Here is a 26,135-nt window from a genome sequence, read left to right on the forward strand (position 1 = left end):
GGACTGATGAAATCATAGTTGAATTGTTTGGGAGTAACACATAAAGTCATGTATGAAGGAAAAATGGAACAGCTCACCAACATCAACACCTCATCCACAACGTGAAGCATGGTGGAGGGAGCATCATGATTTGGGGCTGTTTTGTTAACTCAGGGCCTGGACAACGTGAATCATTAATGGGAGAATGACTACAAATGTTTATCAGGATGTTTTGCCAGAAAACCTGAGGCCGTCTGTCAAACAGTTGAAGCTAAAAAGAGGACAAAATACATGTTCAAGAACAAAATACATGTTCTGAAGTGGCCAAGTTAAAGACCAGACTTGCACCCATTGAGATGCTCTGGCATGACCTAAAGGCAGCGATTCATGCCAGACATCCCAGGAATCTGACTGAACTACAGCCGTTTTGTAGAAAAGAATGGGCCAAGATTAGTCCTGATCGATGTGCATACCGTCCTCATTAAAATATGAAAGCCTATAAATATTTGGGTGGTTTTGGTTAAAGCAGACCCTGTTTTTTCATCTATGTGATTTTGACAAAGATCAGATAAAATTTGATGGTGATTTTATGCAGAAATGGGAGATATTCCAAAAGGTTCAGATTAGGGCTGTCAAAATTATCGCGTTAACGGGCGGTAATTAATTTTTAAAAATTAATCATGTTAAAATATTTGACGCAATTAACGCACATGTCCCGCTCAGACAGATTTAAATGTCAGTAGAGTGAAATGCCCACTTGTTAATTGTGTTTTATGGAGTTTTGCCGCCCTCTGCTGGCGCTTGGGTGCGACTGATTTTATAGGCTTCAGCACCCATGAGCATTGTGTAAGTAATTATTGACATCAACAATGGCAGGCTACTAGTTTATTTTTTGATTGAAAATTTTACAAATTTTATTAAAACGAAAATATTAAGAGGGGTTTTAATATAACATTTCTATAACTTGTACTAACCTTTATCTTTTAAGAACTACAAGTCTTTCTATCCATGGATCGCTTTAACAGAATGTTAATAATGTTAATGCCATCTTGTTGATTTATTGTTATAATAAACAAATACAGTCCTTATGTACCGTATGTTGAATGTATATATCCATCTTGTGTCTTATCTTTCCATTCGAACAATTTATTTTACAGAATTTATATAAATAATTTACAGAAAAACATGGCATATTTTATAGATGGTTTGAATTGCGATTAATTGCGATTAATTAATTTTTAAGCTGTAATTAACTTGATTAAAATTTTAATCGTTTGACAGCCCTAGTTCAGATACTTTTTCATACCACTGTAAGTTTAAAAAGGGCTTCAGGTAGATGAGATTGTCCATGCCAGGATTAGCAATCAGGTAGCATAGAATAGAATATCAACTTATAAGACTTAAAGGTGATTTTTGTTAGGTGTCACTGAACGATAGGTATCCTAGGCCTGCTAATTTAGATTTTATTAGCATGCTAGCAAGCCCCTTTGACTCGCGCTAGCTTAGCCACTCCAGAGCCCTGCAACTAACAAATAACTCATAAATAAAGTTGCCGGAATTTGTTGAAACCAACTCCACCGATGAATTAAATCATGACACTAAACTCGAAAATTCTGAACTTTCCCTTTAAAATGACCAAAATGAAATGAAATTAGGACATTTTAGACATTGAACTCTTCCATTTACATCTCATTAGCAATTGAAAGCATTCCAACTTGAAGTCACACATTCTACATTCAATGATGCTTCATATTAACATGTTTCATTGAGTAATTCCATTCTTTTGCTTACCATTTCTAAAACTGAGCATTATCTTCTACCTTTGTATACAGGAGTATCTTATGTGTTAATTAGCCGCAGAGTCACTGGGATGCACCCTGGCCTTGAGCCAGGCAGGCTCCAGTTGCCATGGTACCCCCTACACTTCTCACCCTGCTATTGTAATTCAAGTAGTTTCCAACAACACACCGAACAAAAAAGACAATGAAACACCCAAGCAGGTTGTTTTAATTAAGCACTTTTTCTTCATTCAGAAAGCTGAATTTCATTATTTTTACAAAGAGCCAGCGGTATAACCGAGCTGTCCGCTGTTTGTGTTTCCACTTCATCAGATGCCCAATAGGGCTGAAAACAAGTTTGTATCACTCTCACGGCTTTTGTGTTCTACACATTTGTCTCATAATCTTGAAAACGATTATAGCGTGAAGCATCGGAAACGATTGACGGCATCGATGTACACTGTTGACGTACCTGAGCTGCCTCGGGGCAATAGTTTCCTGACATTTTCACTTAGACAGCTTTCCCAATCAATAGGTTTCACTCCAAGTGTCCATCTGATACCTTTTAAATCCAGTTCCCATGCTTTGACGTCCGACTACAATAACCATCTAGTTGATGGTAGCTTTGCATGCAATGTAAAAGCTAAAATACAGTGCCTTGCAAAAGTATTCGGCCCCCTTGAACCTTGCAACCTTTCGCCACATTTCAGGCTTCAAACATAAAGATATAAAATTTTAATTTTTTGTCAAGAATCAACAACAAGTGGGACACAATCGTGAAGTGGAACTAAATTTATTGGATAATTTAAACTTTTTTAACAAATAAAAAACTGAAAAGTGGGGCGTGCAATATTATTCGGCCCCCTTGCGTTAATACTTTGTAAAGCCACCTTTTGCTCCAATTACAGCTGCAAGTCGCTTGAGGTATGTTTCTATCAGTTTTGCACATGGAGAGACTGATATTCTTGCCCATTCTTCCTTGCAAAACAGCTCGAGCTCAGTGAGGTTGGATGGAGAGTGTTTGCGAACAGCAGTCTTCAGCTTTTTCCACAGATTCTCGATTGGATTCAGGTCTGTACTTTGACTTGGCCATTCTAAAACCTGGATACGTTTATTTTTTAACCATTCCATTGTAGATTTGGCTTTATGTTTTGGATCATTGTCCTGTTGGAAGATAAATCTTCGTCCCAGTCTCAGGTCTTGTGCAGATACCAACAGGTTTTCTTCCAGAATGTTCCTGTATTTGGCTGCATCCATCTTCCCGTCAATTTCAACCATCTTCCCTGTCCCCCCTGAAGAAAATCAGGCCCAAACCATGATGCTGCCACCACCATGTTTGACAGTGGGGATGGTGTGTTCAGGGTGATGAGCTGTGTTGCTTTTACGCCAAACATATCGTTTTGCATTGTGGCCAAAAAGTTCAATTTTGGTTTCATCTGACCAGAGCACCTTCTTCCACATGTTTGGTGTGTCTCCCAGGTGGCTTGTGGCAAACTTTAAACGAGACTTTTTATGGATATCTTTGAGAAATGGCTTTCTTCTTGCCACTCTTCCATAAAGGCCAGATTTGTGCAGTGTACGACTGATTGTTGTCCTATGGACAGACTCTCCCACCTCAGCTGTAGATCTCTGCAGTTCATCCAGAGTGATCATGGGCCTCTTGGCTGCATCTCTGATCAGTTTTCTCCTTGTTTGAGAAGAAAGTTTGGAAGGACGGCCGGGTCTTGGTAGATTTGCAGTGGTCTGATGCTCCTTCCATTTCAATATGATGGCTTGCACAGTGCTCCTTGAGATGTTTAAAGCTTGGGAAATCTTTTTGTATTCAAATCCGGCTTTAAACTTCTCCACAACCGTATCTCGGACCTGCCTGGTGTGTTCCTTGGTTTTCGTAATGCTCTCTGCACTTTAAACAGAACCCTGAGACTATCACAGAGCCCGTGCATTTATACGGAGACTTGATTACACACAGGTGGATTCTATTTATCATCATCGGTCATTTAGGACAACATTGGATCATTCAGAGATCCTCACTGAACTTCTGGAGTGAGTTTGCTGCACTGAAAGTAAAGGGGCCGGATAATATTTCACACCCCACTTTTCAGTTTTTTATTTGTTAAAAAAGTTTAAATTATCCAATAAATGTTGTTCCACTTCACGATTGTGTCCCACTTGTTGTTGATTCTTGACAAAAAAAATAAATTTCATATCTTTATGTATATTCTGAAATGTGGCGAAAGGTTGCAAGATTCAAGGGGGCCGAATACTTTTGCAAGGCACTGTATATGTTATTCAGATTTTTTCTTCTTGTTCTTCCCTTTAATTTTTTTTTTCTTCACTTTTTATCACTGTGCCTCCCAGCTAAATGATGGGAATTCTCATGCGACGCAGAGTTTCTTTCGCTTGACATGACCACTCGCCCAAAAATGTCAGGTTTTTTGTCAAAAAGTGAAATTTCAAAACGCTACTTGTCCTACAATTTTGTCCAAATCTACGGAGCCCCTAAAGGGACATCGAGAGAAATAAAATAAATTTAAGCAATCCAGTGCGCACCAGAGACAATCTATGTTGCCGGGCTGTACTACGTGTTTTCTAATATATCTGGAGCTGCTTTGCTTCTTCAGGACCTGGATGACTCGCTGTTATTGATGGAATCAAGAAGTAAACTCTATACTACAGATTTTTATTTTGAACATTTAATATTTTTCTAATATACCTGGGGCTGCTTTGCTTCTTTGGGACCTGGATGTCTTACTGTTATTCCATCTTGCTGATGAAATAATCAAGTAAACGCTATACCACAGATTTATAATTTTACAATTTCTATGTTTTTTTTTCTATACCTTGGGCTACTTTTCTTCTTCAGGACATTGCAGTTATTGATTTCATTATTAAGTTAATTAATTTTAGATGGAATCATGAAGTAAACTCTAAACTAACGATTTTTTTATTTGAAAATGTCTGCATTTTCTGATATGCCTGGGGCTGCATTGCTTCTTTAGGCCTTGCACAACTTGCTGTTATTGATGGAATTATGAAGTAAACTCTAATAGTATACTACATATTTTTAAATATTTTACTAAAATACCTGGGGCTGCTTTGCTTCTTTGGGACCTGAACGGCTTGCTGTTATTGATGGAATCATGGAGTAAGCTCTATACAACAGATTTTTAATTTGAAAATTTCAAAATTTTCTTCTGTACCTTAGGGTACTTTACTTCTTCAGGACCTGGACGGCTTGCTGTTATTGATAGAATTATGGGGTAAACTATACAACAGATTTTTGAATTGGAAAACATATATTTTCTAATAAACCTAGGGCTGATTTGCTTCTTCGGGCCTAGAGAACTCACTATAATTTATAGAATCATGAAGTAAATTCTATACAAAAGATTTTTAATTTTACAATTTCTATATTTCCTTACACACCTGTGGCTGTTTTGCTTCTTGGACCTGGACGTCTTGCTGTTATTGATTTAATCATGAAGTAAACTCCACAGGACAGATTTTTAATTTTACAATTTTTATATTTTCTTCTATACCTTATTTTCTAATATACCTGGGGCTGCTTTGCTTCTTTGGGACCTGGACGACATGCTGTTGTTGATGGACTCATGGAGTAAACTCTATACAGCAGTTTTAATTTTACAATTTCTATATTTTCTTCTATACCTTGGGCTACTTTGCTTCTTCAGGACCCGGACGGCTTGCTGTTATTGATGTAATCATGGAGTAAACTTTACATAACAGATTTTTAAATCAGAAAATTTCTGTAGTTTAAAATAAACCTGGGGCTGGTTTGCTTCTCCGGGACCTAGACGACTTGCTATTATTGATAGAATCGTGAAGTACACTCGATACAACAGATTTTTAATTCTACAGTTTCTATACTTCCTTCTATACCTGGGGTTGCTTTGCGTCCTTGGGACCTGGACGTCTTGCTGTTATTGATGGAATCATGAAATAAAACTCTATTACACAGATTTTTTAATTTGAACATTTCTGTATTTTCTAATATACCTGGGGCTGTTTTGCTTCTTCGGGACCTGGACGACTTGCTGTTATTGATGGAATCACAAAGTAAAGTCTGTACTACAGATTTTTAATTTAAAAGTTTTATATTTTCTTCAATATCTGGGGTTGATTTGCTTCTTCAGGCCGTGGACGACATGCTGTTCGTTGTTGATGGAATCATGCAGATTTTTTTCTTTGGTTTCAGCTCTGGTTAGCAGTAATTACCCCAACTCAAGGTACTCCTATTTTATCCTTTCCAAACATTATGAAAAGGTCTATTTCGGAGATCATGTAAAAGCTGACACAAGACAACTGGGACCTTGTTTAAATTGTGAAACTGTAAAAAAAAGAAAAATACAAGCATAATACTGTCCGTCTCCTTTAACGAATCATGTTCCGCTGGATGGATCCTCAGCCGTAACATGGAAATGTGAAGATAATTATAAGCGCCGGGAGCCTGCTACTGTCGTTGCTATTAGATGTCAGGTGGCCTCTTGAGAAGGTCGTTTTCAAGATAGATACTGCACTTGCCTTTACCTGCGCTGGCGATAACAACTGTGAGAAAAAAAAAAGGCGGGGGGGGCTAGAGAGAAGCTTTCGCATCTTGTTCTTTTCGATTACGGATGGCACTGCAACGTAACGCTCCATTTATTTCACAGATAACACGTATTGCACGTATCGACTGCACTTTACTTGCAAGGTTCACCATCATCTACTGTACACTACGTTTCCACTTTGACACGCTGTCCCCAGTGACTCACAATGTACAGCTCACTAAGGCACACGTGCACACATAGGCAATTACTTCTTCCCGCTCCTGGCTCAAACTGCATCTCGCAGGCTAACAGGTACATTCCATAGCAGCAGGGGGCGTTATCACCACTCACAGGCAAGACATCATAATTTATGGACGTGAATCAGTCGTTGTGAGCAGCATGAAATCTTTGTTGACTTGAACTTTCAAAGTAGCATTTTCATCATCATTCATCATTTTGACTGTCATGTCTTTAAAAAAATTTTTTTTTTGCAGATTTTCTCGAACCATTCATTCATTCATTCATTTTCTGAGCCACTTATTCTCACGAAGGTCAGATAAATGATATACTGCATATATCTACAGTGGGGCAAATAGGTATTTAGTAGGGCTGTCAAACGATTAAACTTTTTTAATTGAGTTAATCACAGCTTAAAAATGAATTAATCGTAATTAATCCCAATTCAAACCATCTAAAAAATATGCCATATGTTTCTGTAAATTGTTATTGGAATGGAAAGATAAGACACAAGATGGATATATACATTCAACATACTGTACATAAGTACTGTATTTGTTTATTATAGCAATAAATCAACATAATGGCATTAAGATTATTAACATTTTGTTAAAGCCATCCATGGATAGAAAGACTTGTAGTTCTGAAAAGATAAATGTTAGTACAAGTTATAGAAATTTTATATTAAAACTAAAGATCAAAGTATCGGAATCGGCAAAAAAATATCGGACATGCCATTTTTTAATACATATGTATTTTTTAATTAAATCGTTTTCTAATTGTATTTCACGTTACAGACAAAAAGTCTTACGCTCATCCAGATTCTTTAGTTTTGGCTTAAAGTAGGACTGTGAAATTTATCGCGTTAACGGCGGTAATTAATTTTTAAAAAATTAATCACGTTAAAATATTAAAGCAATTAACGCATGCGCTGCACGACCCACTCACGCATTGTCGCGTTCAATCTATAAAGGCGCCGTTTTACCTATATATAGAGCTAAAAGGCAGTGTAAAATGAGTAGAGTGAATTTAGGCAGTCTTTGGAGCCTTTATTTAATTATTTTTAATAATTAAATTAAATATTTAATTTATTTATTTGGCTAAAGCCTTAAAATCCCCCCCTCAACAATTAAAAATATCGTGGGAAGAAATGTGGGGAAGAAAGGTAGTAGTTGATCTTTTTCTTAACACCCTATGTTATTTCTCAACGCAGAGAAGATATATCAGTTGGTGTCACTACGCACAGTCATGGTTGCACTTCCCATCATGCATTTGGGCAGAACAGTTAAATGGCAACAGTATCATTTACTGAAAGCTCAACAAATACACTAGATGGCAATATTTAGTCACAATATACAAAGTCACATTTATCCTTTAAGAATTACAAGTCTTTCTATCCGTGGATCTCTCTCACAGAAAGAATGTTAATAATCTAAATGCCATCTTGAGGATTTATTGTCATAATAAACAAATACAGTACTTATGTACTGAATCGGGGCAAAAAAAAAGCAATCGGATCGGGAAATATCGGGATCGGCAGATACTCAAACTAAAACGATCGGGATCGGGAGCAAAAAAACATGATCGGAACGACCCTAATAATAACTATAATAATTATTCATTGCCAATCATATTTGTCATACTGAGTGTCATTTGAAAGCTATTCTTAGTGTAGAATCTGTATTCTGTAGTAGTTACTCAACATATTATAATATTAATTCTGAAGTATGTGGGATTAACTCCAGAAATCGTTATTTATATGACGAACATGACGTGCTTTTATTTTGAAATGTTCACCAGAGGTACGTTCGCTAAACCGCTAACCGAAAGCTTTACACGCCGTAAAAAAACATTCTTCGTCATTGCTTGTGGTGTCACTAATAGATTGAATTTTTTTTCGTTAACAAATGCTGTGAACCAGCTGTTGAGTGTTATTGTATGACTGATTGGAACTGTACTGCATTGTTTCGCCACAGGGTGTGCTGTTGTGTATTTTATGTTCGGTGTGAAGAAGAAGAAGAAAGTTAAAAGAGGCATTAGCGGCATATTCTCAACTTCTAACTCACTGCACTTTGGCTCTCATGGAGAGCACGTTCGCTCATGTGTTCGAAATAAACGATAGCCGACGTGCAACGTAGCAAGTGAGCTGTAAAAATAGCTAGCTTAGTGGCGTGAGAAACGCGGGAGAGCTAAGTGAAGCTGACGAACAGCTAAGCGGAGCTAAGCAATGCTAGACGGAGATAAGCGAAGCTAAACGGTGCTAAATGAAGCTAAGTGACTGATACTCAGTCCGTCGTCGTGGAACAGTCCATTGTAGTGCGTGTGTGTGGGGGAGATATAATATAATTGCAGCATTGAAATGGCTTTCTTTTTTGTTTTTTTTTATTTGTTTGTTTGGTTTGCTGACATAATTATACATGACGAATAGTTGGGGGTGCTGCTGGCTCCGGTGGCCCAAGCTCTTGCTCGTTGGGGCAAGGGCAGCTGGTTGGGGGCCTCCTACTTGTTGGGGGCTTAAGGCGCTCGCCTACTTCGCCTGAATAGTAGATCCGCCTGTGCTCTTGATACATTAAAACTGTTCATACCAATAGGACACTCAGATTCCCATTCTCCGTGTCTAGCAGTTGGACAGGACAGGTTTAACCCCCCCCCCCCCAACCCCCCACCAAAAAAAAAAAAAATTCAAAACTATTATCATCTTGGATAATAATTAGGGTTTTTCCGATCATGTTTTTTTGCTCCGATCCGATCCCTAACCTTTTAGTTTGAGTATCTGCCGATCCCGATATTTTCCGATCCGATTGCTTTTTTTCCCTCCCGATTCAATTCTAATCATTCCCGATAACTTTTCCCTATCATATACATTTTGGCAATGCATTAAGAAAAAAATGAATAAAACGCGGACGAATATATACATTTAACATACAGTACATAAGTACTGTATTTGTTTATTATGACAATAAATCTTCAAGATAGCATTTACATTATTAACATTGTTTCTGTGAGAGGGATCCACGGATAGAAAGAGTTGTGACTTTGTATATTGTGACTAAATATTGCCATCTAGTGTATTTGTTAAGCTTTCAGCAAATGATACTGTAGCCATGCCTAAATGCATGATGGGAACTTCAACCATGACTGTGCGTAGTGCTACCAATTTCCGATCATGTTTTTTTGCTCCCGATCCGATCGTTTTAGTTTGAGTATCTGCCGATCCCGATATTTTCCGATCCGATTGCTTTTTTTTGCTCCCGATTCAATTCCAATCATTCCCGATAATTTTTCCCGATCATATACATTTTGGCAATGCATTAAGAAAAAAATCGAATAAAACTCGGACGGATATAAACATTCAAGATACAGTACATAAGTACTGTATTTGTTTATTATGACAATAAATCCTCAAGATGGCATTTACATTATTAACATTATTTCTGTGAGAGGGATCCACGGATAGAAAGACTTGTGACTTTGTATATTGTGACTAAATATTGCCATCTAGTGTATTTGTTGAGCTTTCAGTAAATGATACTGTAGCCATGCCCAAATGCATGATAGGAAGTTCAACCATGACTGTGCGTAGTGCTACCAATTTCCGATCATGTTTTTTTGCTCCCGATCCGATCGTTTTAGTTTGAGTATCTGCCGATCCCGATATTTTCCGATCCAATTGCTTTTTTTTTGCTCCGGATTCAATTCAAATCATTCCCGATAATTTTTCCCGATCATATACATTTTGGCAATGCATTAAGAAAAAAATCGAATAAAACTCGGACGGATATAAACATTCAAGATACAGTACATAAGTACTGTATTTGTTTATTATGACAATAAATCCTCAAGATGGCATTTACATTATTAACATTATTTCTGTGAGAGGGATCCACGGATAGAAAGACGTGTGACTTTGTATATTGTGACTAAATATTGCCATCTAGTGTATTTGTTGAGCTTTCAGTAAATGATACTGTAGTCATGCCCAAATGCATGATGGGAAGTGCAACCATGACTGTGCGTAGCGCTACCAATTTCCGATCATGTTTTTTTGCTCCCGATCCGATCGTTTTAGTTTGAGTATCTGCCGATCCCATTTTCCGATCCAATTGCTTTTTTTTGCTCCCGATTCAATTCCAATCATTCCCGATAATTTTTCCCGATCATATACATTTTGGCAATGCATTAAGAAAAAAATTGAATAAAACTCGGACGAATATATACATTCAATATACAGTACATAAGTACTGTATTTGTTTATTATGACAATAAATCCTCAAGATGGCATTTACATTATTAACATTATTTCTGTGAGAGGGATCCACGGATAGAAAGACGTGTGACTTTGTATATTGTGACTAAATATTGCCATCTAGTGTATTTGTTGAGCTTTCAGTAAATGATACTGTAGCCATGCCCAAATGCATGATGGGAAGTGCAACCATGACTGTGCGTAGTGCTACCAATTGATATATCTTCTCTGCGTTGGGAAATAACATAGGGTGTTAAGAAAAAGATCAATTACTACATTGCTTCCCACGATATTTCTAATCGTAGGGAGAGGGATTGTAAGGCTTTAGCCTATTAAAAAAAGGCTCCAAAGGCTGCCAAAATTCACTCTACTCATTTTGCGCTGCCTTTTAGCTCTCTATATAGGTAAAACGGCGCCATTACAGATTGAGCGCGACAATGCGTGAGTGGGTCGTGCAGCACATGCATTAATTGTGTTAAATATTTTAATGTGATACATTTGAAAAAAAAAAAAATTCCGCCATTATCGGGATAAATTTGATAACCCTACCTTAAGCCAGTACTAAAGACTCTGGATGAGTGTAACATATTATGTCTGTAACGTTAAATACAATTAGAAAACGATTTAATTAAAAAATATATAAAAAAAGGCATGTCCGATATTTTTTTGCCGATCCCGATACTTTGAAAATGACGTGATCGGACCCGATCGATCGGCTCTCTAATGATAATAAATATTTTGCAAAAATTGTGAAATCATACAGACTAAAGTATTGAGACACAATGCACATAAACATGTGTTTTTTATGTGTTCAACTGAGTTATTACTCTAGCAATCAGTGTCTTCATGGCGATTACCATTTAATACCAGTTATCATAAAATAAATGATTGTTTGCAAAGAATCCAGGAAAGTAAAAGAAGACGAATATGACACGCACACATACACACGGCCTTAATCCCCTTCTTCAGTGTGAGTTATTTTCTTCTGCTCCTGTCAGCAGTTTGAACAGCATATCCATTTATGTCATTGTGTTGTACAATTACACTGACGAATGCTTGAGTGCTTTTTCTCACTGGTGCTTTTTATATATTTCTGAAAAAGTGAGGGGGTTTAAATCTAACATCCAAAGAAGAAAACTATATTTTCCTAGGTTGCTTCTCATAAATATTATAATTGTCCAGCAATGGAAGTAGGGAAAAAAGTGACTTTTCTACTTTGCCAGCCACCGCTGGAGGCCTTAAGTCGTGCACAAGCTGAATCCGGGAGATAATAAGGGAACATCTGAGCAGTATCTTCATCGCCATAAATGCTTGACAGCTCAGTGTAAAACATGCAGATTTAGCTGCAACCGCTCCATGCAAGGAATAATAATATCAACGTCTTGCTTGACGTGTTGCAAGGCATAAAACGTTAGTTAACTCATTGACTGCTATTGTCAACACGGTTAAAGGTGCTAGGAAATGCTACAGCAAGTGACTTTAAAATGATAGCAGACCATATTATTGAGAGAAAAGGATACCTTATTGGTCTGAGGGATGTCACAACCAGAATTAGATGCAGATGACGACTATTTACTCGAAATTAAGAGTGATAAACTCGATAAGTATTATGATGCACAGACAATTATCATGATGCTTATTAAAAATTTACTCAAATCATTGACGCAGGGTTTCCACCACACACAAAAGATTGTGGCGTACCACCACACCAAAATAAAAGCCGTACTTGCAAATGAAATGTTTTTTTTTTTTTTTTAAATTTTTTAAGCCCGTTTCAAACTAGCGGCAGCCGAGTGTGAAGATAGCGGTCAAATGTGGCGGCAACCTGCTGTTATTTTGTTATTGTTTTTCTTTATTATTGTTACCACAAACAAGTGGGTAAGTCAATACCGACTCCTCTCCCTCTTACCCATATCCGGGGCATTAAAGTAGTTTGGATCGGACTTTCGGCGAAAGTGAGCGGTGGACGGCTGTCTTGGACGGAAGGCCAAGTTTGAATAAATTTGCACAGAGAGGCAGGGCCCAAAATAGAGCCTTGCTCTATTTTCAGAGCGCTGCTGCGCTGACTTCGACAACGAGGGGCAGGCGTTCTTATATCTGTGCTATCAGGCTGTTTCGGCAGACAGATATACACAATCACGGCTGACAAAACTTTGATAAATGCGCTTTTTTTCCAAGTTTCGTGAGCTCTTGGACACCCGAAAAATGGCATCCCAAATAAAAAGAAATGAGACTGAAAGAATTTGACCTTTTAACCAGATTGCCGGAATTACGCCAGCCGAACCGCCGGACCCGCGCGCGCGCAGCTCCAACAACCCGGGCCGGCAACAATCCAACAACCCGACCAAAAGACCAAACCCCTCGTGTTCACCTTAGTCTTAACCCCTTGCACTGACTCCATTTTGAAAGCTGGAAAAAGACTTTGAAACACAAGTTGACAATTTATTCAGGTCGACAGCGATCAAAAGGCAAGGCAAAACAGCAAATAGGTCCCCGACAGAGAGGCAATTCTGGATCCAGGGTCAGCAAAACAACGAGTACATCGAAATGTCCCCGAGAAGCGACATTTGTTAGCTAAACTTTCAGTCTTTTTGAAGTCTGCAGCCAGATGAAGGGTGTGCCTGGGTGTTGTTCAGGATAATTCTTCTGTTGCAGATTTGGGCGGTCAAGTTCGTGCGTCACCGTTCGTTGCTGGGTCATGGTTACTGTGGCAACTGAGGTGGGAGGCTCGGCCTGCCTTGACCTCTGAGAGGCGCCAAGCTATCAAACTTAAGAGTTGTTTTTGATATTGGGTGTTCTTGTAGTCCAGGATGTCCCGCCATTTGTTCTGGACTGTCCTGAAGAGCTGATTGTGGGATTTGGTGTTGCAGACGTGGGCTTGTAGATACAGTGTATCACAAAAGTGAGTACACTCCTTGTATTTCTGCTGATATTTAAGTATATCTTTTCAAGGGACAACACTGAATAAATGACACTTTGACACAATGAAAAGTAGTCTGTGTGCAGCTTATATAATAAAGTTAATTTATTTTCCCCTCAAAATAACTCCATTAATATCTAAACCCCTGGCAACAAAAGTGAGTACACCCCTTAGAAACTACATCCCTAAATGTCCAAATTGAGTACCGCTTGTCATTTTTCCTCCAAAATGTCATGTGACTCCGGTGATACACTGTATGTTGCCTATCACCTGATTGACCAGCGTCAATCTTGCTCAGTCAGCTGCATGACACACTTGATGGGCTTCAGTGGTCAGAAGGCATTATGTATCTTTCATGCCCTATGTCGAATAAATTCTGCTTGTTTTCCTTAAACTATGATGTAAATGCTATTTTATATTGAGTACGTTAGAGTAATACAAACAGTCAAACAGAAAGTACGAGAAAATGTACTATTCCCTTCAAGACAGAAGGCTTAGGTTAGAATGATTTTTCAGGGACTGTATTGTTTAGTCTAGTATTACACTGTATAGCTTCCTTCAGTTCTCCTTGCAAGTTTCTCGAAAAGCTGAGTGCCTTCTCTCATTATTTTGGGTAATGTTATAAATGGATTAATTAGGGCTGTCAAACGATTAAAATTTTTAATCGAGTTAACTACAGCTTAAAAATTATTTAATCGTAATTAATCGCAATTAATCGCAATTCAAACCATCTCTAAAATATGCCATATTTTTCTGTAAATTATTGCTGGAATGGAAAGATAAGACACAAGACGGATATATACATACAACATACTGTATATAAGTGCTGCATTTGTTTATTATAACAATAAATCGACAAATGGCATTATTAACATTCTTTCTGTTTAAGTGATCCACGGATAGTAAGACTTGTAGTTCATAAAAGATAAATGTTATAGTTACAAGTTATAGTAATTTTATATTAAAACCCCTCTTCATATTTTTGTTTTAATAAAATTTGTACGATTTTCAATCAAAAGTAGAGTTAATATAATAATAATAAGAATAAAAATAACAATAATAAGAATTGAGTGACCAAACTCTGAGTAATGCCCGTTCACTTTGCAGTGTTGTTTAGCTGTGTGAGAATAGGGCCTCATTACTACAGACTGAAGTGCTTTTCTTTTTGTGAACATTATTTTTTTTTTTTTGAGAGATAGCAATATTATTTTTGTTGTGCTTTCACTAAATTATACTTCTGTTTGTTGTGAAGGAGTTGCAGAAGCTTATGCCAATAAATGGCGCAGCCCAAAGAACGCCTGTGTCCACTCGCCTTTATAACAGATATATCTCTGTGCATATCTTACCCAAAATACAACAAGAGACACATAATTGCCACTAAAAGAAACCAAACTTACCGAAATATGTGTGGAGCACAAAGCAACAGCATAAATGTCTCACAACTACTAATTCTCCCACTATTAGAAGGAATAACATTAGTATGGAACGGCGCTGCGCTGCCCCCAAGCGGCCGGTGGCATTCTCTTCACTCTTAATGTCCATAAACGGCGTCATTGAAATCTGTTTGAGGCAATGCGAGAGCGGCTCATTCAGTGCATGCGTTAATTGCGTCAAATATTTTTACGTGATTAATTAAAAAAATTAAGTAACGCCCGTTAATGCGTTAATTTTGACAGCCCTAGGATTAGTGTTTGAACTTGACATTAAAATGGTCCTTCGAGCCGGATTGCGAAATATCCGTAGTTGCCAGGGAAGGTTAGGGTTGACATCCAGTCAAGTCCGTACACGTCTCGGTTTGGTCTCACCTCCTCATCTGGGGACCGAGGGTTGAAGCAAAGCCAAAGGACCCACTGATAATCTCTCGAGCCTTTGTGTGAGCAATTCATCGCTACACATCGAGATGTCATGATGAATCTTGCGAGTGAAACCCAGAAAATCTTTGCAATGGCGAGGACAGCTTAGTGCTATGCTTAGCGAGGTCTTCTGTAAATGACGTCATCAGGAAGCAGCCGGTTCCCTTGTTGCTAAGGTGTTGCTATGGTAGTAACTTAAAAAACTACGAGATCAATTCAATTTTTTTTTTTTTTGTAATATGAGTTTTGACACAGCGAATGATGAATTCAATACAATTTAACAGAGTAAAATGCTCAACAATTGAACTCTTGATCTCCCCTTTAAAACACTGATGACTACGATATCATCACTCTTGGAGTGTTACATGCACTTTACCACAGGCAGTACCAATAATTTATCATATTTTATTCTCACTTTCAAGTACAACCAAAGCTCCTCCAGGGGAAATCACTAACGCGGACATGTTTGAGGTCTTACGTGACTCGTATGTGAAGATGTATATCTCGTATGTTATGCGGACTTTATGTAATACTATCATGAATCATACCAGACGAATCTCTTATAAGAGCAAATCAAGCAGGAAAATCACCAAAACCCCTTGGAGAGTCCTACTTGAAATCTTCCGCTGCAAACGAGCTTACATCCGAGGCGCTACTTTCAGACACATTAGTTTACCATGAATGCAGGAGCGTTCATTTGCTCATCATTAGCTGAAGAATGAGTCATTCCCCAAGGGTGCAAAGGTCGCTGTGTTTGATGCAAGTGAGGTTGTACTGTCGCATTGAATGAATGTGACTAATGAATACGCTGTCACAGCACACACAAGACGTATTTGTGGTTGGCTCCAATGAGCAACCAGCAGGGCAGCGCACTTGTTAACATCCATGTAAATCCATGTACATTTTTTTAACCTGTCCTGTTCAGCTGCTTGACACAGAGAATGGGAATCTGAGTGTCCTGTTGGTCTGAACATTTTTAATGTATCACATGGGAGTATTATATACTCCCATTGTGATGATTATTCATTGTGTTTCGTTTATAAGGAGAAATCAGCGAACAGGAAGGGGTTATGAGGGGACAGAAAAGGAGAGAGAGACAGAAAAGAAGAACAAACAACAACAAGAAATACAGTGGGGCAAATAAGTATTTAGTCAACCACCAATTGTGCAAGTTCTCCTACTTGAGAAGATTAGAGAGGCCTGTAATTGTCAACATAGGTAAACCTCAACCATGAGAGACAGAATGTGGGGAAAAAAGCGGAACCTTACATTGTTTGATTTTTAAATAATTTATTTCGAAATTAGAGTGAAAATAAGTATTTGGTCACCTACAAACAAGCAAGATTTCTGGCTGTCAAAGAGGTCTAACTTCTTCTGACGAGGCTCCACTCGTTACCTGTATTAATGGCACCTGTTTTAACTCATTATCAGTATAAAAGACACCTGTCCACAACCTCAGTTAATCACACTCCAAACTCCACTATAGCCAAGACCAAAGAGCTGTCGAAGGACACCAGAGACAACATTGTAGACCTGGACCAGGCTGGGAAGACTGAATCTGCAATACTAAAAACACTTGGTGTAAATAATTCAACTGTGGGAGCAATTATTGGAAACTGGAAGACATACAAGACTGCTGATAAGATCACATGCAAGATCTCACCTCGTGGCGTCAAAATGATAACAAGAACGGTGAGCAAAAATCCCAGAACCACACGGGGGGACCTAGTGAATAACCTACAGAGAGCTGGGATCACAGTAACAAAGTCAGTAACTAATCAGTAACACAATGCGCCGACAGAGACTCAAATCCTGCACTGCCAGACGTGTCCCCTTGCTGAAGAAAGTACACGTCCAGGCCCGTCTGCGGTTCGCTAGAGAGCATTTGGATGATCCAGAAGAGGACTGGGAGAATGTGTTATGGTCATATGAAACCAAAATAAAACTTTTTGGTAGAAACACAGGTTCTCGTGTTTGGAGGAGAAAGAATACTGAATTGCATCCGAAGAACACCATGCCCACTGTCAAGCATGGGGGTGGAGACATCATGCTTTGGGGCTGTTTTTCTGCAAAGGGGCCAGGGCGACTGATCTGTCTAAAGGAAAGAATGAATGGGGCCATGTAGCGAGAGATTTTGAGTGAAAATCTCCTTCCATCAGCAAGGGCATTGAAGATGAGACATGGCTGGGTCTTTCAGCATGACAATGATCCCAAACACACAGCCAGGGCAACAAAGCAGTAGCTTCGTAAGAAGCATTTCAAGGTCCTGGAGTGGCCTAGCCAGTCTCCAGATCTCAACCCCATAGAAAATCTGCAGAGGGAGTTGAAAGTCCGTGTTGCTCAACGACAGCCCCAAAACATCACTGGTCTAGAGGATATCTCCATGGAGGAATGGGCCAAAATACCAGCAACAGTGTGTGCAAAGCTTGTGAAGAGTTACAGAAAACGTTTGGCCTCCGTTATTGCCAACAAAGGGTTCATAACAAAGTATTGAGATGAACTTTTGGTGTTGACCAAATACTTTTTCTCCACCATGATTTGCAAATAAATTTTTTAAAAATCAAAAAACGTGATTTTCTGTTTTTTTTCCCACATTCTGTCTCTCATGGTTGAGGTTTACCCATGTTGACAATTACAGGCCTCTCTAATATTTTCAAGTGGGAGAACTTGCACAATTAGTGGTTGACTAAATACTTATTTGCCCCACTGTATATTCAACGCCTACACTAACTATGAATACATTAGCACTATTGTTAGCTAATTGTATTTCCGGTTGGCAACATGTGGGGGGCCTGATGACCAAGGAGAAAAAGGAGGGGTATATTCATAAAGATATGTGATTAGCAGTGTTGTTAATAACGGCGTTAGAATATAAAGGCATTACTAACGGCGTTATTTTCTTCAGTAGTGAGTAATCTAATTACTTTTCTCATCTTGGCAACACCGTTACCGTTACTGAGGCGGGAAAGGCGTGCGTTACTATGTGTTGCGATGTTGGTTGACTGATGCGATAAAAGAAGGACTCACGGAGACGAGAGAGCAGAGTAGGAGTGGGGAGGAGGCAAGGGAGTGTGACGCCGTTGCAAACACGATGCTACTATGCTAGGTGGCTCCAATAATACCTGATTGTAGCCGATAGCCTACAAACTACGCCCACATGATGCTTCGGTAGATATCACATATATACAGAACTAGATGCAAATGACAGACATGGCTGCATTAGCAACATTTATAATAAAGAACTAGATGCGTTAGTAAACAGCCGCCATCTTAGAGCAGTAGCCTTCTCAGGAAGGCTCTGTTGTAGAGAACCTTCCTAGCGAACCTTTTTATCTAAAGTGCTCCTAAATCGGCAAAATCTTGACTTAAATCCATCTTTAAATGATAAAACAGTTTTGAAACTTGTGGTGGAACGTACAGAAATCGGTATTGTGAGGTGTAAAACCCAGGATTATGTGAATCACTAGTAATCACTAGTAAGTGTGGATATGTTCTTCCTATTCTATGCTGCCTGATCGCTAATCCTGGCACCGATAGTTTCTGTACTTGAGTGTGTCTAATTGTACCCAGTCATGCGTGAATCCCATCAGACATGTGATAGTCCTGCAGACAAGCGGAAATGCTATGTGGGGGCCGCCCTAGGGCCACTGCTGCTCATCAGCCAATCAGGGGTAGTGAGCCAGCACAGCCTGTCTACCCTCCCGCAGCTCTAGCAAGGGGGTCGCCGTCAACATCCCGGGACCCAGGATTGCCCCCAGACCAACTGCGCTGCCATTAACCGTCCTTCAGGGAAAGGATGAGGGGATGCGCCACCTCCCCCCATCCCTTCCCCCACCACCACCGGCCCACAAGCCACTGCCCCAAAACCCTCAACCGACACGGCAAACTGTTGGACCATCACGGCCCACTAGGCCTGGTGCAGGACAGGGTCCCCACCTGCATTGGGCGACATTCTGCCGGAGCCCAAGAAGAATACCTGGGCAGGAAAGACAGGGAAGTCGGAAGCAGAAGAGTGTCGAGACGCCTCCGTGGGGCGGCGCGGGACTGGAGCCCCAATCCCCTACCCCTCGAAAATGTCTTGAACATGATCGACGTCGCCTCCAGCGCCACTCCCGCTCGCTTTAGCTCCGGCACTGCTCAACACCACCGCGTCTGTTCCTGACCTTCTCGACGCCACTGCGTCTATTCCTGGCCTTCTCAATGACACCGCATCAGTTCCTGGCCTTCTCAGCGGCGCCACTGTCTCCGTTCCTGGCCTTCTCGCCGCCGCCGTGTCTGTTCTTGGTCTTCCTGTTGTCTTCGATCCTGTGCCTGCCTCTCTGGCCTCTGCTGATGTCGCTTCTGTGCCAGCATCGCTTGCCGCCGCCACTGCCCTTGCTGCTGTGCCAGCGCCTCCAGAAATTTCCGTTGTCGCTCATCTGCCAGCGCAAGTGAACACCAACGATGACGTCTCTCCTGTTTCGCCGCCTCTAGAGGACAAGGAAATCGCTTCTACTCCCATTTTGACGCTTTCTTTACTCCTGCTACGACTGGGCGGCTTGGTTCGTTCCGCCAGTCGCCCTCTTTACCGGCCAGGGCTGGGCAACTCAGATTAGTGCACCTGACGCCCTTGTCTTTGGACTCGGCTGGGTGGCACAGCACATCACGCTGCCTATCCTCATCCTGGGAATCCACCCTGTCAGGGAACGGGAAGGCCAGTGGTGTGTGGACCCAAATGCAGGGAAAGGAGACGAGGAAGATTGACGGTGCAAAATGATTTAATTATGGCAAGCAAAAAACAAAGTACCAACAAATAATGACGAGATTCCAAAAAACACAGCGGCAAACAAAACTCAGGTTACTAACAAAAGGCTTGATATCAAAACTTACTGAGGGGAACACGAGGGCTTGGAGAGATGCGAGAATACGGACCAGAACTTGGACATGGATGTCGACAGACTTTGACAATGACGCAACAAGGAGTGAAAAGAAAACGGGAGCTTATATACACACACGCAGACAAGGGGTAACGAGACAACAAGGAACAGGTGAGCACAGGAGGATACACTAGGAGAAGGCACATCAGGTGAAATCAATGGGCAATCACAGGGACAAGTCACACTAGGAGAAAACAAACACAAAACCTAACACACCCATTCGTCCTGCTAGGGTCGTCTGCTGACTGGCATCCCGGACATCCTCCTAATCATCCCGTTCGGTTGTCTTCCTCCTGACGCCCCGGGCGTCTGCCTCCCCGTTCCGTTCAGTGGAGTTACACCTGGCGTCCTGTGTTCTGGGTAATTCTGTTCTTCACCCACAGAACTAACGTGGGAGATGTTGTGTTCCGGAGGGGAACTCTTTGACACACGGTTTCCGGGGTGAATGTGACTAGAGACACGAGCGGCCGACGCACGACACATAGACTCACGAACATCCTCCGTTACAGTTAGAACAATAATAACACAAATTCATAAGTTTTACGTTTCATTAATTTTTGGTTTTCCTGTTGTACCAAACCTGTACCAAACCGTGACCCCTTACCAAGGTACGTCCCGAACCGTGACTTGTTTGTACTGTTACTCCCCTTAGTGCTAACGTAACGAAGTAGGGTGTTCACAACATGCTCAAAAAGTGCATCGTTTTTATTTGTATTTTTTGCAGATGTTCAATTTTCTTCCCATTTTTTAAAGCGTGCCTCCACAGTACAAGGCTCTTACTTCTTCTTCTTCCGGCAGCGGTGGCGGCAAGACAAACAAGCCTCAATCATGCGGCAAAGCGAAAGTCAATATATTCCTCAATGGATGTGAGTGAGATGCCCAGGGCCTATAAAAATAATGGAGTGTGTAACATTATTCGCGGTTGCCACAAATGGAAACAGCCTAGAGGGGGAAATACCTCGCGTAAGACAGAAGAAGCAAGTGCGACGGAAGGAGAAAGCAGAGGTGTGCCGCAAACGCTTAACCGTCGGGAGACCTGCAGCCAAAATTAGAAGATTACAAAAGCCTCATTACTATGCTCCTCTGTGCTCGCATGCCTTCCCGCTGCTCTGCTGCGAGGTTGCTTTGTACAGTCAACTAAAGGGAAAACCCAAAATAACTACGGAGAGCAGTCCAAAAACACATCATCTGGCATTCTCGGATTCCACGGTGAGAGCAGAATGCAAGACAATCGCAAATTGAACATCCGGAGAAGTTGTTTATGCCAAACACTTTTTACCCTTGCACTTAATTGTCTCGACTTCATGCTCGAGTTACGGCTAATTCCGCCGCGTTTAATTTATTTTTCAAAATATTCATGACTCATTATTAAAGCCCTGAAGGGATATTCTGCTTATGCTGCATTGGACTGTATTTTTTTCTTCACAAACTTGCAGATGGATTGAAGGGGCAAGCGTAAAGGAAAGTAATGTTTCAACTAGGGTTGTTCCGATCATGTTTTTTAGCTCCCGATCCCGATCGTTTTAGTTTGAGTATCTGCCGATCCCAATATTTCCCGATCCGATTGCTTTTTTTTTTTGCTCCCGATTCAATTCCAATCATTCCCGATAATTTTTCCTGATAATATACTTTTTGGCAATGCATTAAGAAAAAAATGGATAAAACTCGGACGAATATATACATTCTACATACAAACATAAGTACTGTATTTGTTTATTATGACAATAAATCCTCCAGATGGCATTTACATTATTAACATTCTTTCTGTGAGAGGGATCCACGGATGGAAAGACTTGTAATTCTTAAAGGATAAATGTGACTTTGTATATTATGACTAAATATTGCCATCTAGTGTATTTGTTGAGCTTTCAGTAAATGATACTGCAGCCATTTAACTTCTGCCCAAATGCATGATGGGAAGTGCAACCATGACTGTGCGTAGGGGCACCAATTGATATATCTTCTCTGCATTGGGAAAGAACATAGGGTGCTAAGAAATGATAAACTACTACCTTTCTTCCCAACATTGCCTCCCACGTTATTTTTAATTGCTGAGAGAAGTATTGTAAGGCTTTAGCCACATAAAAAATGACTCTGGATGAGTGTAAGACATTGTGTCTGTAACGTTAAATACAATTAGAAAACAATTTAATTGAAAAAAAAAAATATATATATATATATTAAAAAGAGGCATGTCCGATATTTTTTTGCCGATTCCGATACTTTGAAAATGATGTGATCGGACAGATCGGCCCGATCGATCGAGACATCTTTAGTTTCAACTAGGGCAGCTATCGATTATTTTAGTAGTCGATTAATTGATGAACTAGTTCGTTTGAATAATCGAGTAATCGTATAAGGAACACAAAAATTACCTAATATCTGAACTGAGCTTCAAACGGTATAAAAATAAATAAATAAATGAGGATCTAAGTACAACAAATGAACAATTGGCTTACTTACATAGCGAGTCCGTTAGCTTAAATGCTATAAAATGCTAATTCTAGTTTATTTATTTTTTACAATGCTCTTAACAAATGGTTCAAACACATATTCCCACAAAAAACAGCTAAATATACCTATAAACTAAATTACGAGTGCATTAAAAAAACATTAGTTCAAACAAAAACTTAGCTTATGTTGGTCTTAACAAGGAGCAGCTGAATTCAGCCATGTGATATGTTATGTCATATTAACTGTTGCATCTAGAAAGCAGTGTATCCACCCAAATCAATAAAACTAAACTTTTGATGGAATCCTTTTTGTAATCGAATTACTTGAGATAATCGATTAATCGTTGCAGCACTAGTTTCAACACGTTTGGATGCTAATGTTAGTAGAGTTGTCCGATAATGATTTTTTAACCGTTAACTGATTTCCCGATATTGTCCGACACCGATATCAAACCGATACCGATATACCGGTAGTCCCGCGTTATGAACGAGTTCCGTTTCTACACTGGCGACGTAACCCAAATTTCCGCGTAATTCGAAATTAACTCTTCAAATACGCATAAATACATGTATTATATGTCATATTGACAAAATAAACAATAATATATAGTTATTACTTACCTTTGGTAATACTGACCTCACCATAGTTCTTCTTACAACTGATATTTATTAATTTGTCACCGTCAAACTATGAACACACTATTAGAAAATAAATTACAACTGTCCCATTCATTTCTAATGCTATGCCATTGACAACCATGTACGTCCAAATTTCCCATTGATTTTCAATGGCAGGAAACAATAATGTAGGTCCTTATGATTTTTTACCATTTACCATGACAGCCCATTGACATTCAGCTGGTGCCCAAGTACTGTAAGTCGATGCCACTGACAGCTGTGCAACAGGTTGTGTCCCCGAAATGTCCCCAAATCAACCTGAAATGACCTGATATCAACAGGACGTGTCCCTGAAATGTCCCCAAATCAACATGAAATGACCTGATATCAACAAAACATGTCCCCGAAATGTCCCCAAATTAACATGAAATGACCTAATATCAACAGAACATGTCCCCGAAATGTCCCCAAATCAACAGAATGTGACATAATATCAACAGGACGTGTCCCTGAAATGTCCCCAAATCAACAGAAAGTGACCTGTTATCAACAGGAAATGTCCACAAATCAACATGAAGTGACTTGATATGGACAGGACGTGTCCCCAAAATGTCCCAAAATCAACAGGAAGTGATGTGATATCGACAGGACGGGTCCCCGAAATGTCTGTCAAATAAACAGGGAGTGAAATGATACTGACAGGACGTGTCCCAGAAATGTCCCCAAATCAACAGGAAGTGACCCGATATCAACTGGTCGTGTCCCCGAAATGTCCCCAAATCAACAGGATGTGACCTGTTATCAACAGGAAATGTCCACAAATCAACATGAAGTGACTTGATATGGACAGGACGTGTCCCAGAAATGTCCCCAAATCAACAGGAAGTGACCCGATATCAACTGGTCGTGTCCCCGAAATGTCCCCAAATCAACAGGATGTGACTGGATATCAAGAGGACGTGTCCCTGAAATGTCCCCAAATCAACAGGACATCTCCCCGAAATGTCCCCAAATCAACAGGAAATGACCCGATATCAAAAGGACGTGTCCCCGAAATGTCTCCGGATCAACAGGAATTGACCCGATATCAACAGGACGTGTCCCCGAAATGTCTCCAAATCAACAGGATGTGACCCGATATCAACAGGACGTGTCCCCAAAATGTCCCCAAATCAACAGGAAGTGACCCGACATCAATAGGACGTGTCCCCGAAATGTCCCCAAATCAACAGGAAGTGAGCCGATATCGACTGGTCGTGTCCCCGAAATGTCCCCAAATCAACAGGATGTGACTGGATATCAAGACGACGTGTCCCCGAAATGTCCTCAAATCAACAGGATGTGACTGGATATCAAGAGGACGTGTCCCAGAAATGTCCCCAAATCAACAGGACATCTCCCCGAAATGTCCCCAAATCAACAGCAAATGACCCGATATCAATAGGATGTGTCCCAGAAATGTTTTTGAATCAACAGATAGTGACCCGATATCAATAGGACGTGTCCCCGAAATGTCTCCAGATCAACAGGAATTGACCCGATGTCAACAGGGCGTGTCCCCGAAATGTCCCCAAATCAACAGAAAGTGACCCGATATCAACAGGACGTGTCCCCGAAATGTCTCCAAATCAACAGGAAGTGACCCGATATCAACAGGACGTGTCCCTGAAATGTCAACAAATCAACAGGAAGTGACACGATATCAACAGGACGTGTCCCTGAAATGTCAACAAATCAACAGGAAGTGACACGATATAAACAGGAAGTGTCCCTGTAATGTCCCAAAATTAACAGGAAGTGACCTGATATCAACAGGAATTAAACCTGAAATGTCCCCAAATTAACAAGAAGTGAACCGATATCAACAGGACGCGTCCCCAAATTGTCACCAAATCAGCAGGAAGTGACCCGACATCAACAGGACGTGTCCTCAAATCAACAGGAACTGACCCAATATCACCAGGACATGTCCCCAAAATAACAGTTGATTTGAAGACTCGTCGTAAAGTCAAAGCCACGCAAGTCGGGTACGTCGTAACCTGGGCACTACCTGTACTTTCTTTCCAACACCCCCCCTTGCCATCGGATGTACCGGGCACTTCCTGGGAACACACATTTCTGGGCCAGTGACACTGTTTCATTTTTTTAAGTGACCTGATATCAACAGGACGTGACCCTGAAATGTCCTCAAATCAACTGGGCGGGTCTTAGATCTGTATCTACGACGGTAAAGCCCCATTGTAATTTCTCCAGAAATTGCAGTTTCTGGTATTAATTATGATTTTTCCCCCAGTTTATTTCCATTAGTTATGTTTTTTTTTACTTATACAAATGCCCTTTAAAGACTTAAAGTATTTGCTCAGTGTGCAGTGACCTCCAACCCCCACTTCCTCAACCCTTACCCTCCCGCACACACCCTTTTCCCCTCCTCTCTGACCGACCTAATCCTTAATTACCATGTCTAATTAGGCCCCGACAGCAGAGGTCAATCAAGTAATTACAGAACGGGGGATGAAAGGAACACGGGAGCGGTCGGAGCAAGACCTGGAGGCGTTAGAACATTGCCATCGGCGTATGTGCGTGTGTTC

The sequence above is a fragment of the Corythoichthys intestinalis genome, chromosome 5, assembly GCF_030265065.1.
Source record: "Corythoichthys intestinalis isolate RoL2023-P3 chromosome 5, ASM3026506v1, whole genome shotgun sequence".
Taxonomy (NCBI): Eukaryota; Metazoa; Chordata; class Actinopteri; order Syngnathiformes; family Syngnathidae; genus Corythoichthys; species Corythoichthys intestinalis.